Here is a 15,593-nt window from a genome sequence, read left to right on the forward strand (position 1 = left end):
TGTATACTCTCTGATAACTTAAATGATTTTCCCCCAAAGCAGAATACTCTAATGAATAGCTGCTTTCATCTCAGAGAGGACAGATTCCACATTTATTCCTCTGGGTCTTTCTATCACATTATAAGTATTCAATTTCCTATATTATTTATTTGCTGCTGAAAATCCACGCAATGGAATTTAATGAAAGATCTAAAATTTTATAAAGAAATGCAGAAGAAATAGTTGCTGATTATGAATGAAAAGTTAAAGAACCCAAGTACTGTGGAAAGATAAACTGCAGACTGTCATTCTATGAACTGATACAAACATCATGATCTACATATTCCAGGGTTTTGAGCCCTGTTGCTCAAGTCTTTATCTTACAGCAAAGAATCCTACATGCAGAGAATGTCCCTCTGCCAAAGAGCTTTCTCAGGGCTTGTTTGATGTCTCTGTTCCTCAGGCCATAGATGAAGGGGTTCAGCATGGGCGTCACCACCGTGCACATGACTGAGGCTATGGCACTTGTCCTGGAGTTTTGTGCAGCAGCAGAACTCAGATACACCCCAAGGCCTGTAGCATAGAACAAAGAGACCACTGAGAGGTGAGACCCACACGTGGAAAATGCTTTCTACTTGCCACTCGTTGATGAAATTCTCAAAATGGAGGCTAAAATCTTAGAGTAAGAATACAGGATACCAGCGATTGGAACAACACCCAGAAGTCCACTTGTGAGATAGGTCACCAGGACATTGAGGAACGTATCAGAGCAAGCAAGTTGGATCACCTGCTTAAGTTCACAGAAAAAGTGAAGGATTTCCAGCTCTGTGCAAAAGGAGAGTCACAAAATCAGTAAGTCATGTAATGGAGAGTCAAGAACACTCAACACCTAGGATCCCAGGAGTAGGATGCCACAGAACTTGGGGTTCATGATGACCATGTAGTGCAGTGGGTGACAGATGGCCACAAACCGGTCATAGGCCATCACTGTCAAGAGTATGTTATCTAATACTCCAAAAAGCACGAAAAAGTACATCTGGCTGAGACAGCCTTCATAGGTGATCACTTTGCTCTGCGTCTGGATGTTCAGCAGCATCTTTGGGATGGTGGTGGAGGTGAAACAGATGTCTGAAAAGCACAGGTTGGAGAGGAAGAAGTACGTGGGTGTGTGGAGGCGGGAGTCTGTGATAATGGTCAGGATCATGAGCAGGTTCCCAGTGAAGGTGACCAGGTACATGGACAGGAACAGCCAAAAGAGCAGTGACTGCAGTCCCCGCTCATCTGACAGTCCCAGGAGGGGACTAAATTCAGAAATTCAGGTTTGGTTTTCTTGTTCCATGAAAATAAGCTGCAGAAATAGAAAGAAGAGCCTTTCAAATTTAGCCACAAACAGTAGTCAAGAAAGTAACAGAGGGAACCAAGGTGGCCTTAAGTAGGTGAATGGATAAATAAGCTGTCATGTACCCAGACAATGGAATGTTATTCTGTACTTGGAAGAAACACACCATCAAGCCATGAAAAGACATAGAGGAAACTTCAGTGCATATTATTAAGTGGAAGAAGTTTAACTGAAAAAGCTTCACACTGTATGATTCCAAAAACATGAAATTGTAGAAAAGGCCAAACTACGGAAAAGGAATAACAGATATCAACGTGGCCAAAGGGTGCAGTGGGAGTGAGAGGGGTTAAGAGGCAGAGCACAAAGGGTTTTTAGGGCAGTGAAATACTCCATATGATACTATAAATATGGATACATGTTTGTTTTGTGCCAGTCTCAGCATATCATTTACCAACGTTGTGACTGAACCAGCCCTTGTCATTCTTATGATGGTTGCAAGACACCCTCTGCAATAACCATCAGGAAACTCTGAAAAAAAAAAATTACTGCTCATAGTTCCTAGGGCCACACAGTGAAGTCACAGAGAGACAGAGAGCGCACATGGACCTTGAGGTCCGCTTTTACTGGGGTGAGGGACTAGAGTTTCACTGGTTCACTCTTTATTTGTAAATTTAAAACTTAAGAGCAGGAATTAAAGCACAAAAGAGAAAAAGGAGAGAAAAGTCCGTTTCTAAATCAACCAGATCCCTACAACAAAACAAAAAAAATATGGGGCGCCTGGGTGGCTCAGTCAGTTAAGCGTCTGGCTTCAGCTCAGGTCATGATCTCGCGGTTCATGAGTTTGAGCCCCACGTCGGGCTCGGGGCTGACAGCTCGGAGCCTGGAGCCTGCTTCGGATTCTGTGTCTCCCTCTCTCTCTGTCCCTCCCCTGCTTGCGCTCTGTCTCTCTGTCTCTCAAAAATGAATACACATGAAAAAATATTAAAAAATATATATCAGAATGGGGCACCCTGGTTCTTTATTTAATTACAGGGCTGGCAATGTGGGTTTTGTTTCTGAAATAGCCATGCTTGAAGTGGCTGCCTCAGCAACAGTCTGTTGCAATAACACTGCACGGTGACCGATAGGGACTACACTTACCGTGGTGAGTATTGAGCAATGTCAAACATCGGTAAATCAACATGTTGTACAACAGAAACTAACGGAACATTGTGTGTTCATTCTGCTTCAATTAAAAAAAAGAAAGGAACTGAAGTCAGGCACTGGCGTTACACAAAAGGAAAAACCAACCGTCGGGGCTCACACTACACGGTCATCGTACAGTTTCTCAAACCCATAGAATGTACAACACCAAGAGTAAACTGTAATATGAACTGTGGACCTTGGCTGGCTAAAGATGTGAGGGTGTAGGTTCACCGACTGTAAGAAACGCACCACTCTTGTGGGCGGTGTTGATAATGAGGGTAGCTATGCCTCGTGAAAGAAGGGAATATAGGGAAAGTGTACCTTCCCCTCAATTTTGCTCTGAACCTAAAACTGCTCTGAAAAAAAAGTCTTCATTTTTCAAAGCTTAAAAATAAACAAATGCTATGATTTTATTTTACACACCTTTAGTTGGCTAATTTCTGTATATTAGCCACAAATCTAGTTCCTTTTTATTTGGGGATTTGGGATTTCGAGGAATCCCAAATGCTCTCTCTTCTCTTTGATGCCGAAACTTATTAGCCACTCCTGCCCTTAATCCAAACATTTTTCCCAGGCATTATTCTCCTCTGCAAATCGCCTGAGACTTTCCTTTGTCCATCGACAACTAGTTTTGACCAATTATTTTGTGCTTATTGTTGTTGGAAGCACTGGGAATCAACAGTAAAATTAATTTTTAAGAATTTTTGCCCCTTAAATTCCACATATGAGTGAAATCATATGATATTTGTCTTTCTCTGGTTGACTTGTTTAGTTTAGCATAATACAAAAAAATAAAATCTTTGCCCCTAACTAGTTTTATTCTAGGATATGTATGTGGCTGGAGGAAATAGAATATCAGTAAATAAGTAAATGACATTTCATGTGGAGGTTATTATTAAGTAAACTAATACAGAATGATGAGATTGCAGAGTGGAGAAAAAAATCTTCTATACTCACTCCTTTCTTTTTTTTAGTTTTTATTTATTTATTTTCAGAGAGAGAGTGTGTACAAGCAGGGGAGGGGCAGGGAGAGAGGGAGAGAGAGAGAGAATCCTAAGCTCTGTGCTGACAGCACAGAGCCTGATGTGGGGCTTGAACTCACTAACCGTGAGATCACGACCTGAGCTGAAATCAAGAGTCACATGCTTCATCCACCGAGCCACCCAGGTGCCCCTTGTATTCTCACTTCTAATTAGAGACCTTTGAGGGGAAAAAACCTGGTCATTGGGATGAAGTGCAGGATTTATCTATGAGAAGAGCATGTAGAACAGAGAAATATTCAGGGCAAAGCCCCCAGTATAGGAGCATTCCTGTTATCACTTAGAAACAGAAAGGAGAGCGCTTTCTTCAGAGAATTGAGTTTTGTAGTCAAGCATCCTACAAAGTCAAAGATCCGAAGAATGAAGTCGACAAAAGGAGGGAAGGAAAGAAAAGGCTGCATTCAATGGAGAGAGGGCATAAAGGGGGAATCAACTTCTCTAGGTACCAGTAAAATACTACGCATCCAAGTTAGAGCCCCCAGAGTGTCCAGAAAAAAATAACAATACTCTTAATACTCAACTAGATAAATATTTTTGATCTTTATGGCCCCCAAAGGATTCATATCTTCACAGTATCATAATAACTTACAAATAAAGATCAATAAAAAATTGAAAATACAAATAGTAAAATTGACAGAATTCAACCAAAATATTTTCAGGGATTTTTTTCAAAGTCCAATGAGTTGGGAAAGTAAATGTTTTGGTATGTGAAACCAAACTATTTTGATTGTTTTAAAAACTATTACTGAAATGCTAGTAAATTCTAGCAAACCTTTAAGGAAGAAGTTATACCAATCCTCCATAATACTTCCAGAAAATAGAAGCAGTCAGAGTACTTCCTAACTCATTTGGTAAAGCCGGCATTAACTAACATTGGAACTAAAGACATTACAAGACAGGAACATTACAGGCCAATATCTCTCATGAAAATAGATGCAAAATCCTTAACAAAATATTAGTAAAGCAAAATCAACAGTGTAAAGAAATGATATGACATGAAGACCAAATGAAATTTATTCCAGATATGCAAGATTGGTTCAATATTTGAAAGCCATCTGTGCCTAGAGTTAACAATACACTATTTTGTACTTAAAAATGTATTCAGAGCTGGGGCGCCTGGGTGGCTCAGTTGGTTAAGTGTCGACTTCAGCTCAGGTCATGATCTCATGGTGTGTGGGTTTGAGCCCCACGTCGGGCTCTGTGCAGACAGCTCAGAGCCTGCTTCAGATTCTGTGTCTCCCCTCTATCTGCCCCTCCCATGCTCATGCTCTGTCTCTCTCTGTCTCTCAATAATAAATAAACATTAAAAAAAATTTAATGTATTCATAGAATAATACTCTAGCTCCATCCATGCTGTTGCTTATGCTAAACAAAGTCAGTCAAAGAAAGACAAATACCATATGATCTCACTCATATGTAGAATTTGAGAAACTAAACAAACGAGCAAAAGTGGGGGGCGGAAGGGGAGAGGCAAACCAAGAAACATACTCTTAACTATAGAGAACAAACTGATGGCTGCCAGAGGGAAGGTGGGTGACGAATGAGTGAACTAGCTGGTGGGGATTAAGGAGTTCACTTGTGGTGAGTCCCAGGTGTTGTATGGAAGGGCTGAATCACTAAATTCTACTCTTGAAACTAATATTACATTGTATGTTAAACTAACTGGAATTTAAATAAAAACTTGAAAATAAATAAAACTTTAAAAAAAAGAAAAGCAAGTAAAGGTATACAGACTGAGAAGGAAGAAATAACTGTCTTTGCTCACAGCTGACATGATCATCTATGAGGAAAATCCCAAAGAACCAACAAGAAAACCCCAGGAACTAGTAAGTGACTATAGCAAGATTGCAAGAAACAGGATAAACATGTAAAAGTTAATTACCTTCCTACACACCAAAAATGAGCAATTGGGATTTGAAATTTAAAAATACACCATTTGCAATAGCACCCTCAAAAATGAAATGCTGAGATATAAATTAAACAAGAGAGGTGTAGAACCTAAATGTGAAAAACTATTTAAAAAATGAAAGAAATCACAGAAGATCCACATAGATGGACACATGTCCTATAATCATGGAGCAGCAACATTGTAAGATATCAATCTTCCCAACTTGACCTGTACATTCAATGCAATCACAGTCAAAATGCCAGCAAGCTATTTTGGAGATATCAACAAACCAATTCTAAAGTTCATATGGTAAAGAAAAAGACCTACAGTAGTAACACAATAATGAAGGGGAAAAGTTGGAGAACTCACATACCCTAATTTCAGTACTTACTGTAAACCTATGGTGATCCAGACAATACTGTGTTTGCAAAAGAATGAACACATGGATTAATGGAACAGGGTTAAAAATCCAGAAATAGACCCACACAAATAGAGGAGCTGATCTATGACAAAGAAGCAAAGAAAATTCAATATTCAATAGTATTTTCAACAAGTGAAGCTAGAACAATCAGACATATATGTGCAAACAACATGAACCTAGACGCAAACTTACAGCTTTCACAAAACTAACTCAAATTGTATCATATATTTAAAATGCAAAACTATAAAAGTTTTAGAAGAAAATATTGGAGAAAATCTAGGGCTTGTGTTTGGTAATGAGTTTTTAGATACAACACCAAAAAAAATAATCCACGAAAGAAAAAACTAAGTTGGACTTTATTAAAATTAAAAACTTCCACTTGCAAAAGGAACTGTCAAGAGAAGCAAAATAACCCACAGCCTGGGAGAAAATATTTGCAGAACATTTATCTGATAAAAGACTTTCATCCAAAATATACAAATATGGAGCCATACAAGCTCTCATTCATTGCTAGTGAGAGTACAAAATGGCACAGCCACTCTGGAAGACAGTCTGGCAGGTTCTTACAAAATTAAACATAACCTTAACATACAATCCAATAGTTGCACTACTAGATATAAACCCAACGAATCTGAAAACACATCCACACAATAGCCTGTGTGCAAATGTTTATAGCAGCTTTATTCATAATCTCCAAAATCTGGGGGCAACCAAGATGTCCTTCAATAAGTAAATATATAAACACACTATGGTACATCTATACAACAGAATATTATTCAGTGATAAAAAGAAATTATTCACTGAGCCACAAAAAGGCCGGATAAATCTTAAGTGCTTGTTTCTGAATGAAAGAAGCCAGACTGAAAGCCTACATACAGTATAATTTCAGTTATATGACATTCTGGAAAAATAAAAGCTATACAGAAAAAAAATGATCAATGGTTGCCAAGAGTTTGTAGGAGGGAAGGAAGAGTTGTATAGGTGAAACCCAGTGAATTTTTCCAAGTACCAAAACTATTCCATAGAATGTTTGTGTACAATTGTGAGTACTTGATATCATGTATTTGTCAAAACCCATTGAAACTTTACATCACTTTTACAATTAAACCTTCGTGTATCCAAACAAAGACATCAGTTAGGAAAGAAAGTCAAGAGAATCCCTGGATGGAATGCAGAATGTGAAAAAAAAAAAAAACTTATATTACAAATGTATGAAACAACCTCACTGAATGGGATGAGGGAAATGGTCATAAACTAAGTAAACTGGAAATAAGTGGTGTCTATAAAATTAAAGGGAAAGAACAGTACATAATTACACAGTGTACTCAGGTTGATAAAGTTATCTTCCACCATTGTACAGATTAGCAATGATGGCACGTCTATATATGTATACCAGAGGAGAGCGATCAAGTAAATGGATGACAGATGGGGAAACCAGGATTCTGACTGTTGCAGTAAGGTTTACAGATAAGCAAGGGCAGGATATGGTCGTGGATTGGAGTCTGACACATATACACAGGTTATATAGACAGGTACATACACAGATTAGTAAACACACATGTTTCCTTGCTTGTCAACCGAAAGGGCCTAAAGATCCTAGTAGAAATGAGCAAACCAAGAGTTTGGATCTTGATGTCTAACACCATTCACCTGTAGAAGAAACCTGAGCTCCTTGGAAAAATAATGAATTCTAGGGCTGGACCGGACAATACACCTGATGAGCCTGGAGTGTCTTGTGGTGCCAGAAAGAAGGTACTCAAAAAGCCCACCATGGTGGGGACATAGCAAAGGACATGGAAGCTACCCGAAAGAACTCCCAGTGCCCAAAGCGGGAACAATTTGAGCAACATCATGAAGTGGTATTGGGTTATAACTCAACATGTAAAATCAATAGCCATAAATCCATATTATAAGTAAACAAATTATAAACAAACAACATAAAGACAAATCTCTTATGCAAAAGAGATTCAATAAGTTATTTAAATATTCCACTCTCAAAAAGGTGGAACATAATTCCCCATTCCTGAAGTGTGAGCTGTACATGGTAACTTCCTTACAAAGAGCCCAGTTGGGGGCGTGGGGGGGGGGGGGAGGAGAGAAAATTTTAAGTAAGGAAACCTGAAAAGCAGCCAGGTAATCAATGCCACAGTGAACAGCAATACCTTATGTTAGTATTATGCACTCTTGATATGTAGTCTTCCTCTCCAAAATCCATAGATGCTGTTAAATCATGAGAAAAGCATCAGACGAATCCAAATCAAGGACATTTCACAAAATACTTGACCAGTACTCCTCAGAATTTAAGTTTATTAAAACAAGGGAAGTCTGAGAAACTGTCATAGCTAAGAGGAGCCAAGAAGGGATAACCAGGGGCACCTGGGTGGATCAGTCGGTTAAGCGTTCAGCTTTGGCTCAGATCATGATCTCACGGTTTGTGTTCGAGCCCTGTGTCGGGCTCTGTGCTGACAGCTCTGAGCCTGGAGCCTGCTTCAGATTCTATGTCTCCCTCTCTCTCTGCCCCTCTCCCACTCACACTTTGTTTCTTTCTCTCAAAACACAAATAAACATTAAAAACCTTTTTTAAGCTTCTGCACTGCAAAGGAAACAATCAACAAAACTAAAAGGCAACCAACGGAATGGGAAATGATATTTGCAAATGACATATTGGACAAAGAGCTAGTATCCAAAATCTATAAAGAACTCACCAAACTCCACACCCAAAAAACAAATAAGCCAGTGAAGAAAGGGGAAGAAAACATGAATAGACACTTCTCTAAAGAAGACATCCAGATGGCCAACAGGCACATGAAAAGATGCTCAACGTCGCTCCTCATCAGGGAAATATAAATCAAAACCACACTCAGATACCACCTCATGCCAGTCAGAGTGGCTAAAATGAACAACCAGGAGACTCTAGATGCTAGAGAGGATGTGGAGAAACGGGAACCCTCTTGCACTGTTGGTAGGAATGCAAACTGGTGCAGCCGCTCTGGAAAACGGTGTGGAGGTTCCTCAAAAAATTAAAAATAGATCTACCTTATGACCCAGCAATAGCACTGCTAGGAATTTACCCAAGGGATACAGGAGTGCTGATGCATAGGGGCACTTGTACCCCAATGTTTAAAGCAGCACTTTCAACAATAGCCAAATTATGGAAAGAGCCTAAATGTCCATCAACCGATGAATGGATAAAGAAGATGTGGTTTATATATACACAATGGAATCCTACCTGGCAATGAGAAAGAATGAAATACGGACTTTTGTAGCAACACGGATGGAACAGAGAGTGTTATGCTAAGTGAAATAAGTTTTACAGAGAAAGACAAATACTGTATGTTTTCACTCTTATGTGGATCCTGAGAAACTTAACAGAAGACCAAGGGGGAGGGGAAGAAAAAAAAAAGGCTAGAGAGGGAGAGAGCCAAAACATAAGAGACTCTTAAAAACTGAGAAAAAACTGAAGGTTGATGGGGGGGTGGGGGGTGGGAGGGGGGGGTGGTAGGTGATGGGCATTGAGGAGGGCACCTGTTGGAATGAGCACTGGGTGTTGTATGGAAACCAATTTGACAATAAATTTCATATTAAAAAGAAAAAACCTTTTTTAAAAAGAGAAGGGATAACTAAATGCAATGTGTTCTCCTGGATGGGAGATATAAATAAGGAAAACTGGGTGTGGAGTTTATGTACACTATCTTCACAATATCTCTGTGAGTTTAAAACTGTTTATAAAATAAAGTCTGTTAAAAATTAAAATTAGTGAAATGCAAACACCTTAGAGACAGCAAGATCTGAGCTTGACTCCAGTCTCCATTATATGCCTCTTGTAAGTCTCATATTCTTTCCCCATAAAATCAGAATAAGAACCTCAACTTCATAGTTATGAAAGAATTAAATAAAATAATGAATAAAAATATTCATGTATGCCTAGCATTAATCAGTGAACTTTTGGATACACTGTTTCAGTTACTGACATATTCATTCCCCACCTCCCATCTCTACCTCCATTGTGCTATTTTTATTCATTATCTCTGTATGACATTGACAATCAGCAATACTCTGTCTCTCACATTGACCTGGGTGATCTTTCCACACAATGAGCCCAATTGTGAACATAACCTACTGTAAGCTCTGCATTGACTCCACTGATTTCAGAATGAAGTGTTAATCCATGACAGGATTGTAAGGTCTCTGTCATCCGGCTGCTATTTAGCTGGCCCACCTCATGTTTCACTCTTTGCCCTCTGCCCTCATTATTGGTCGGGTATTGGGGAGGTCGGTGGGGTATGTGCTAAATGGGCAATGGGCATTAAAGGAGGGCACTTGGGATGAGCACTGGGTGTTATATGGAAGTGATGAATCACTGGGTTCTACTCCCAAAACCAATACTACACTGCATATTAATTAACTTGAATGCCTTTTTTTTATTTTTATTAATGTTTATTCATTTTTGAGAGAGAGACAGACAGAGCGTGAGTGGGGTGGGGAAGAGAGAGAGGGAGACACAGTATCTGAAGCAGGCTCCAGGCTCTGAGCTGTCAGAGAAGAGCCTGTCTCAGGGCTCAAACCCACGAACCAGGAGGTCATGATCTGGGCCAAAATCGGGCGCTTAATCGATTGAGGCATCCAGGCGCCCCTAATTTGAATTTAAATAAATAAATTTAAAACAAAAGAACTATGAGTAACTTCCTAAGCATACTTTACAGTTGCATTAATCCCCACATTTGTTTCCCAACCACCTCGTTCCCTTTCTCCACTGGAAGAATCCCACTTCTGCCTGGTAAAAATTAAAAATACAAGCTTGTCTGTGAAGACTTCACTCACCTCCCCAGAAAGAGTCGAGTACTTTTGGATCTACTTCAGTGCCCTATCAGGATTTTTTTTATTTGTTTCCCCTTTTTAAACTACAAGCCCCTTGAAAGAAGGAACAATGTCTAATGCTTTCCTTCAATCCTTCAATGTTAGTGCCTAACATGCACTAATTACTAAATAAATATTTACAGAACTAAAAGGGCAAATGGTGGAATAAGGTTAGACAGGCATTTCCATCAATGGAAAAGAAAGGAGAAGCAACAAAATTAGAAGAAATGCTACCGAGGAAGGAAGGTCCAATGATTAGAAGCCAACACTAGACGAAACAGATTAAGGGAAAAAATATTTTACTGTATATGGAATCTTTGTCCAGAACCAGGGATGGTAACGTGGCAGAGTTTTATATTATTAAATTTTCCTTTATTTGTTATCCCTGTTGGTTCCCCCCAAGGTTACGACCAATAAAAGGAGTCCCTTGTGCTATGCCACACATCTCCCAACATCTGTAAAGATGCTGTGGCTCACCTATATAGTATTGGCTCACAGTTTGAGTTCAGTGACTCAGTTTCTTCCTTAGGTAATGGATGGAGTTGGGGGCTGTGCCCCAAGCAAGGGCAGTGAGATGGAACCACTCGTGAGCTTCCAGAGGAAGACAATGTTGGGTTTTCTCATCATCTGACATTGGTAAAGTAGTCTTGGGGTGGGGTAGCAAAGCATTTTACAGTTTCTGTGGCTTTGGGGGATGAATTCCCATGGAGCCTCATTCATGAAGTATCCTGTTTTGTCTCTCTATTCCTTGGATATTTAGTTCTCTGGAGGTAGAAGAGAAAAACAAAATAAAACTTACACAGGTTTGACTACTGGGAGATATCTTTGGAGCTCCATGTGTACTTTTTATCCTATTGGACTCCTTCCCTCCAACAGGTTGTCTCCTCTATGTAGGTATGATGTCTAGCATGCAGTACACTTTTTTTGTAATTTTTTAATGTTTATTTATTTTTTAAGAGAGAGAGACAGACAGTGTGAGCAGGGGAGGAGCACAGAGGGAGACACAGAATCTGAAGCAGGCTCCAGAGCTCTGAGCTGTCAGCACAGAGCCTGACACGGGGCTGGAACTCATGAACCAAGAGATCATGACCTGAGCCGAAGTCGGACGCTTAACCGACTGAGCCACCCAGGTGCCCCCTAGCATGCAGTACCCTTAACGATTGCCCCATCCATCTCTACAATGCATTCCTTCTCCAAAGATCTAAAGAACACAGTTGAACATTCTGGTGTTGTGAAAATACTTCTGACCACACACAACCTCGCACAGGCTCACCGCTGCATTTTTGTCATTGTTCTCATTGATCAGTTGGCAATTGGAACAAAACAAATGAAAAATCATCCCTGTCAAAAAAGCCTAGGGAGAAGGGCCTATAAAATGGTTTTACAGGCAAGGACTCTGGGAGTGTCTATACATGTTGGGGTCACAAGAGGCAAAGACTGGTCATCATCTCTTTAGGTTTCTGTGTAGAAAGGAATAGGCTCTGTGATTAAGAGTACCCTTATTACGATGAGCGCTGAGTAATGTATAGAATTGTTGAATCACTATACTGTAACCTGAAACTAATAAAAACCAGTATATTAATTATAGTGGCATTAAAAAAAAGAATTCGAAAAATGAAAAAAAAGAAAGGAACAGGTTCTGTTATGAGATGGGCTCATATGTGATGCTCAAAGTTCATTTCATAATATTACATGTCATATAACAATATACAAGTATATTCAAGGAATTATATTTTTAGTTATAAAGATGACTTTATCATTCAAGTCAGAAAGGCCATATGCATGTTAGCTGTTCACAGCAGATTGTTCTTTGTTAGACTTCCACACTGAGAATGAGAAGAATTAAGAGTTGCGTGTGCATATGATAGAAGAATCCAATCTGTTGGAGGATATTAGGAGAGAAGAAGGAAAATGTTTGTGAGGAGAAGCCACTGAAGTCCTAACCAAAAGGATGAGGGAATGTTACCTGTATGAATAGAGTGTATATACATGTGCAAATCGGGCATAATCCTCCTTCAGAAATCCATTTCTCATCCCTCAAACCAAAAATAGACAAGGTTGAAACATGCCAAATTAGGATGCCAGGTCACAGAATTCCTTGCAACACACAAGAAGAAACTCAAGGGGTTTTTTGTTTGTTTGTTTGTTTGTTTGTTTGTTTTGACAGGTATAGCTGGCTGTGATTGGTCTCAAGGATTCGGAACCATTCCCTAATGCTGACTACCTACATAAGGCACCTAGTCCTTTCACCTGGATGATGATGAGGGTGATGATATATTGTGAATACACTGAGACCAGAGTGAACTGATGCTCAAGAACTTTTAACAAAGGCAAAAGATTGTCACTGACAGATAAATTGGAAAATTAAGAAAATATTGAATTTGAGACACAATGTTGACATTATGCTTTCTATAGGACTTCACACTGCCAAAATATAAATGCGCACAAAATTTTTATTCCTCTATACCTAAACCGGTGTCCGGGGCATTTTGATTGTTCCTATTTGTTAAATGAAACGGTGAAAACCACTTGGTAAAGTATTCAATTGTTAAGTGATCCTGAGCAATTCTTCTTTCCATGGAGCATAGACCAAGAAGTGAAGTCTCTGTTCTTTGTTAGAGAAGGCAGATACGGTGTGAGGAAGAGGCTTCTCATAGACAGTTCTGCCTTGACTATACTTTGGCTTCAGGGAGATTTTGGGAATTTTTAGGGTGAAATTCCAGAATTCACTTTCACCCATGGCAAAGGACCATGCGTGTAAGTCATATCTACCTGACCAAGCCATGGATGGAGGAACACAATGGATGAAGCCCGCTGGGGAGTCTGAGATAAATATGGATTAAGGCTCCAACGCTCATGGATACCCTGCACCTACAAAGTTGCATGCTTTGCATCCTCTACTCCTTTAATTTAGGGGACTTTGTTCGCTTTTTTGTTTGGTTTGAGCTTTTAATACTTTAATAAATATATGGCCCTCATACATTGCACGTGGGAAGGTGACATGATATAGCCATTACGGAAAAGAGTTTGGCTGTTTTTCAAATTTTAAACATAGAATCAACATGTGATTCAGCAATTCCACTCCTAAGCACACACCCAAACAAAGTGAAATCAGGTATTCAAGCAAACACGTGTGCACAAATGTTCATAGCAGCACCATTCACAACATGTAAATTGTGGCAATGTCCACCAAGTAATGAATGTCCAGCCAAACGTCCAGCCAAATATCTATCAATCAATGAACGAAGAAAGAAAATTTGGCATAGCCATACAATGGAATATTATTCAACAACACAAAAGAAACAAGTGCTGATACATGCTCAATGTGGATAAACCTTAAACATACTATAAGTTAAAGAAGTCAGCTACCAAGTACCACATATTATGTTATTCTGTTTATATGAAATATCCAGAATAGCAAATCCATACAGACAAAAAGAAGAGTAGTGGTTTTCAGGAGGTAAGAGAAGGGAAGAAAGGGAAGGTGACTACTTAATGGGTACTGAATTTCCTTTCTGGTGATGACAGTGTTCTAGAACTAGACAGAGGTCAACATACTGTCACTGAATTATTATATTTAAAATGATTAATTTTATGCTATGTGAATTTCACTTCTAAATAAGTAATTAAATGGGATTACTTTGTATATATCATTCAGCAAATTGCTTTTTTTCACTCATAATTATGATTCAAAATTCATCTATATTCTTTTGTTAATTTTTATTTATTTATTTATTTTGAGAGAGAGAGAGAGAGAGAGAGAGAGGAAGGGAGGGAGGGACAGGGGCCGAGAGAGAGGGAGAGACAGAGAATCCCACACAAGCTCCATATTCTCATCCCCACACGGGGCCCCACACAGGGCTGTAACTCACAAACTGTGCTATCATGACCTGAGCCGATATCAAGAGTTGGTTGCTTAACCGACTGAGCCACCCAGGTGCCCCAAACTTCATCCATATTCTTACACTTAACTGTAGATCATAGATTTGAAGACTACAGACTGTGGGCCAAATCCATCCACTGCTTTTTTTATTTTTTGTGGGTGTTTTTGGTTTTTTTGGTTTTCTGGTTTTTTGGGGGTTTTTTGTTTGTTTGTTTGTTTGTTTGCTAGTCTTTCCTAAAGGAACATTGATAGATTGTTTGCATCAGACTTCCTAGGTGGACTTTTGTTATTTGAAAATTGGAAACAAAACAAAACATAGAGTTAGAAACAAAACATATAAGTAGTTTATATTTTCATGGAGAACACTACCTGTTATTTTTAGCAGAATCAGAATTATTTAGAATTATTTCTGTAGGTTAAAGTTGTCATTTTCTTCTTTATCTGAAGACTTTGGATACCTAGAAACAAGAGGGTGATAAGTCTTGACTGTCTTAACTTTATCTTTCAAGAGGCAAGAGAATATGGTTGATGGGATTGAGTCTAGAAATACAGTCCAGCCAAAGCTGGAGATAAATAACGAACTGTCTTCTCTAAACAGTGCAGATTAGGAGAGGATGTGGATAAAGTAGGAAGGATAAATATTGCCTCAGAGACAGTTGAACCGTATTTTTATTCTTCCTATTGTTCTTCCTTTTTTCCCAATGTCCCCAAATTACTCCTGTTTAAATTTAAAATGTTATGAACGCTATTTGTATTTTATAAAAATAAGGCACACTGTTCTCTTTCTCTATTTTTTCATGAAACATAAGAATATTAAGTTATGTGAGCTATAAAACCTTTTATTGATACAAACCCTACATACAAAATTGAAGTATGGAAAACCCCAGGTAAATTTACATTTTGCTGTATTTGCATAATTCTTCTAAGTGCTATTTCTTCTAACACAAGGAAAGTCTGACGTTGAATTGCCCTAGAACTGAAAGGTAAAAACAGAACATCTA

The 15,593-nt window shown here is 38.9% G+C and overlaps 1 pseudogene; it reads right to left on the minus strand.

Moving 5' to 3' along the window:
• Positions 1–246: 246 nt before the first annotated feature.
• On the minus strand, positions 247–1,318 carry LOC106986257 (olfactory receptor 7A17-like; annotated as a pseudogene).
• Positions 1,319–15,593: the final 14,275 nt, after the last annotated feature.

This window comes from Acinonyx jubatus, chromosome A2 (assembly GCF_027475565.1).
Source record: "Acinonyx jubatus isolate Ajub_Pintada_27869175 chromosome A2, VMU_Ajub_asm_v1.0, whole genome shotgun sequence".
In the NCBI taxonomy this organism is placed as follows: Eukaryota; Metazoa; Chordata; class Mammalia; order Carnivora; family Felidae; genus Acinonyx; species Acinonyx jubatus.